Consider the following 5,386-nt stretch of genomic DNA (forward strand, 5'->3'; position numbering starts at 1 on the left):
ACATGTGGTACAATCAGTGACCATACTTCATCTCTTCTCATGAGCAATTAGACCAAGGAATTGGCTATTGATCAAGATTTGAGAGATTGAATTACCAATGAATTGGAATTCAATCACTTAAGATTGCCAAGGAGATCAATGAATGCATTGATTAAAGAAGAGATGAAAATGAACTTGATCCGGAGAATGCAACATCTCCTAAGCCCAATGAATCCCCCATTTCTGATCTTATCCATTCTCTTTACTTTCTGCCTTTTACTTTCATGCTAAATTCCCCATTCCCCATTTAAGATTCTGCAATTTACCTTTCGTCATTTATATTCAGCTCTTTATTTCCAGCATTTAAATTTTCTGCCATTTACTTTCCCGCCATTTAATTTCCTGCAATTCTCAAATCAAATTATGCTTAGCTCAACTAGAACATTCCTCCAATTAAAGTTGCTTGACCAATCAATCCCTGTGGGATTCGACCTCACTCTATTGTGATTTTTTACTTGACGACAATTCGGTATACTTGCTGAGGGATATCTGTTAAGAGACAAGTTTCCGTGCATCAAGTTTATGGTGCCATTGCCGGGGATTGATTTTGTATCAACAATGATTAAATTGGTGGATAACTAGATTGAGCATTTTTTTTCTTTTGTTTGATTTAATTTCATTTGAGTAATTTACTTTCAGTCTTAGTTATTTCCTTCCCTTTACCCCTTACCTGTTTGTGGTGTTATCTGCATTTTTTTACTATTTAGTTCACTGATCCACTAACTGTTTGATATATTGCATCACTCACACTAACAGCATTTCTGCAGAGAATACTATCTGCATCTATCTTTCTTGCTTGTGACTTGTGGGTTGTATGACAGGTAGAAGAAGCAGGGCTTCAAATTCCTTTGATTCTGAACCTGAGAGGACCTTTCTTAGATTGAGGAGGGAAGCAAGAGGAAATAGAGTCGTTAGTGTTGAGGAAGAGGAGGAGTATTTTGAACCAGACATTGGAAAGCCATCATGAAGAAGAGGCTTACAACCATGGCAGAGAAGGCCCAGTGCATCATGCTGGGCAAGAGAGAAGAGTTCTGGGATCTTACATCAATCCAAACCCAGGAAACTGTGGAAGTAGCATCCAAAAGCCAACCATACATGCCAATAACTTTGAACTAAAGTCACAGCTCATCACCCTTGTTCAGAACAACTGTTCATTCGGAGGAAGTGTTCAAGAAGATCCCAATCAACATCTAACCACCTTCCTGAGGATATGTAATACTGTGAAGTCTAATGGTGTTCATCCTGACACCTACAGACTGCTTCTAGTCCCCTTCTCACTCAAGGACAAGGCATCTAAATGGCTGGAATCCTTCCCGAAGGAGAGCTTAACAACCTGGGAAGATGTGGTGAACAAGTTCTTGGCGAGATTCTATCCTCCTCAAAGAATCAATAGGTTGAGAGCTGAAGTTCAAACTTTCAGGCAACAGGATGGTGAGACTCTCTATGAAGCATGGGAGAGATTTAAAGACTTGACAAGAAGGTGCCCGCCAGATATGTTCAATGAATGGGTGCAGTTACACATTTTCTATGAAGGTCTTTCTTATGAATCAAAGAAGGTAGTAGACCACTCATCCGGGGGATCTCTGAACAAGAAGAAGACCATTAAAGAAGCCATAGATGTCATTGAGACTGTAGCTGAGAGTGACTACTTCTATGCTTCTGAAAGAGGCAACACTAGAGGAGTGATAGAGCTGAACAACGTGGATGCACTGCTAGCTCAAAACAAGATGATCACCAAGCAGCTGGCTGACCTTACCAAGAAGATGGAGTGGAATCAAGTAGCAGTAATCACCACCTCAACAGCAGCTCAAGAAGGATAGAATGAAGAAGCAGAGGGTGATCAGGAACAAGCCAACTACATTGAAAATCCACCTAGGCAGAACCATGACCCATACTCCAAAACCTATAATCCTGGTTGGAGGAACCACCCAAACTTTGAGTGGGGAAATCAACAAGACCAAGGCCAAGATCAGAGATGCCACAACCCCAACAACAATGCAGCTCACCAACATTCCACACAGAGATCATATCAGCACCCACCTAACAACACACCTCAACATCCATACCAAAGCCAAAATGGCCCTTCTCATCCCTCCAATCTCAACTCATTATCATCCGAAGAAAGACTATCAAGGATTGAGACTCTACTTGAAGACATATGTAAGGAAATCCAAGATAACAAAGTGTTCAAGGAGGAGGTGCGAGCCAATATCAAGAACCAGGGAGACACCATCAAGAGGCTAGAATTTCAAGTGGGATACCTCTTTGAGAAGATTCCCAAACCTACTGATAGCTTCCCAAGTGACACAGAGAAGAACCCGAGAGGTGAAGCAAAGAAGGTCAGATGGAAGATTGCAAGATGGTCACTATAAGTGATAAGGGAACTGAAGAAGAGCTGAACAAACCATTAGAACAACCTGGAGATACATCAGCAGAGAAACAGAAAGAGGATCACCAAGAAACCAAAATTTCACAAAAGGAGCTGCTGAGACTCTATGCACCTTTTCCCCAAAGACTCAAGGGTGGTGTAGAAAAGAGAATATACTCAAGGTTTCTTGACATGTTTGCATCTCTTCATGTAAACATGCCATTCATCAAGGCCCTCCAACAAATGCCCTCATACATTAAGTATATGAAGGAGCTGCTGACCAGGAAAAGCTCACTCAAAGGAGGGCAAACAATAGTGATGAATAAGGAGTGCAGTGCTCTCATTCAACCAGAGATGCCTACAAAAAGGAAGGACCCAGGGAGTTTTCACATCCCCTGTGCCATAGGAGAAACAATGTTTGATAAGGGATTCTGTGATCTGGGAGCAAGCATTAACTTAATGCCTTTATCCCTTACGAAGAAGCTGCAGATCAATGAGCTAATGCCCACAGATGTAGTCATCAGGCTGGCTGACAAAACTCAAAAACAAGCAATAGGAGTGGTGGAAAACGTGTTAGTGAAGGTTGGGAACTATTTCCTTCCCACAGACTTTGTCATAGTAGAAACGGAAGAGAGTCACCTTCACCCAATCATATTGGGAAGACCATTCCTAGCTACAGCCAGAGCGCTCATAGATGTGGAGCGAGGAGAGCTAATATTGAGGATACATGACGAACAACTCGCATTCAATGTCTTCAAACCCTCACAAGAAGCAGATCAGAAAAGCAAGGAACCAAGGGGAGAGCACGACAAAGCACTGGTGGAAGAAACAAGCATTGAAGCACAAGCTGTACACCTGGGAACCCCTTTGGTTGATGAACAAGATAATCGGCAGTTGTCACAGCCCAAGGAAGATCAGGAGGAACCTAAACCACCAGAGTCATATGAGACCAACAACAAAATTTCCTTGAAAGAAGAAATCACAAAGAGCATGGCAACATCCAAAGGAAAAAAGAAGAAGGCACCAAGGAGGTGGAGAAACAAGAAGATCCCTACAGAGGATTTCTCTCCAGGGGATAAAGTGATCTCAGCTTAATTCCTAGATATCCCACCTCATCTCCCCACCATCCCATCTCAGCTACCTAAGGTTTTCACCATCAACAAAGTTCTCTCCCTAGAACATGTGGAGATCCTTGATGAAGCCAATGGATATAGGTTTACTGTAAGAGGGGAAGATCTGAAGCATTACCAACCACCTTGACAAAGGGCAAAACGTCAAGCTAGTGACGCTAAAGAAGCGCTTCATGGGAGGCAACCCATGTTTTATATGCTTTTAAAGTAATTAATAATGCAAGGTTCATGAATTCCAAATCAGCTTTGACATATCCTTGAATGAATCCTTTTATGCAACATATAGTGGAGAACAAGTTTGGTGTTCAAGGCACACTAAGAGAACATGAATGCAACTCATAGCATGTCACTCTTAGTACCTTGAACAATTCTTTTTACACCACATGACCACAAACTAAGTTTGGTGTCACCAATGTTGCATATATGGGCAATTAATTAGTCAGTTGGTTTGCATTCATGAATAGCACTTAGTTAGTTAAAAACAAAAACAAACAATTTTTTTTTTGTTTTTCTTCTTTTTGAAAAGTAGTTATCCCACTTTTCCAATATTTGCCGCCAACTTTCAATCTTATTAATTTTGTTCTTTTATCTTGTAGGAGAAATGAGAGGAGGATTGGAAAGAATTGATTGGACAATTGAAGAAGGAGGATTCGGCCACCACAAAAGGAGAGTACTATACACGTGTTTTCAAGGGGGATGCATTGGGAAATGTTGCCATGCAACATTGGAAGAGTGACACGCTTGGAAATCGAACCAAACCCCCTTCATAAAGTTGATGATCCATGTACTCATCGTATGCTGAACCCCATCCGTTCATCACACAACCACTCCATCAATCCACACCTTTCATTCACTCACCATCTCCCTATATAAAGTGGTTTTTATTCTATACCCCTTCCACATCCCAAATTCCCACTCTTTGTACTTCACCCCATCTCACTCCCTTAACTATATCCTATCCTAACCCGGCCGAATTTCACCATCTATCCACACCCTTCAACACCTTCACATCTCAAAAAGTCACTCATGGCATCATCGAGCTCTAAGAGGCAAAAGAGAAAGGAACCGGTGGAGAGCATCCCTTTTGACGAAGGGAGATTCAAAACGGCATTACATGAACTTGAATTTGAATGGATAAAGCTCAAAAAGATACTGCCTGAGTTAACATTCCAGTTCAACGAGGATGAGTGCCCACAGATTCGAGAGAAGATTGAACAAAGGGGTTGGCTAAGGCTCACGAACCCAGAAGCAAAGATAAATGCAAACCTCATCAAAGAGTTCTATGCAAATATTGTCAGAGAAGACAAAACCAAGGCCCTCACTTTCAAAAGTTATGTGAGAGGAACAGAGGTGAATTTCAGCCCCAATGCCATAACAAGGACTCTTCAGCTGAAATCGCCACATTTTGATGAGCCCAGTTATCATGTGAGAATAAGTAATGGCCCCGACAATGATGAACTCGAAGAAATTGTGAATGATATGTGTGTTATAGGATCTAACTGGGAAAGGTATTCGGATAAAAGACCCCGGTTCATCAAGAGAGGAGACCTCATCCCGGAAGCCAAGGGATGGTTTGAGCTCGTGAGGAGATCTATCCTTCCAGCCGCAAATAATTCTGAGGTCAACATTACTCGAGCTACTATGGTACATTGCTTAATAAAGGGTGGAGACATCAATGTGCATGAAATTATAGCTGAGGGGATTCAAGAATCAACCGAGAAGAATGATCCAGGTGCTAGACTTTGGTACCCCAGCACCATCCTTAGGCTGTGTACGAAAGCCAAGGTAGTCTTCGAGGACAGCAATCCAACTTGGGTAAACCCTGGAAGGATGGTTACGCTCCAACGTA

General features: G+C 41.9%; 1 non-coding gene across 1 annotated transcript; it reads right to left on the reverse strand.

Annotated features, from left to right (window-relative positions):
• Positions 1-1,430: 1,430 nt before the first annotated feature.
• LOC148561828 (small nucleolar RNA R71) lies at positions 1,431-1,537 on the reverse strand. Its single transcript, XR_015887998.1, has one exon. It is a non-coding gene; the product is annotated as a small nucleolar RNA R71 (small nucleolar RNA).
• Between the last annotated feature and the right edge of the window lie 3,849 nt (positions 1,538-5,386).

This window comes from Arachis ipaensis, chromosome B6 (assembly GCF_059453495.1).
Source record: "Arachis ipaensis isolate K30076 ecotype BB chromosome B6, ASM5945349v1, whole genome shotgun sequence".
Lineage (NCBI taxonomy): Eukaryota > Viridiplantae > Streptophyta > Magnoliopsida > Fabales > Fabaceae > Arachis > Arachis ipaensis.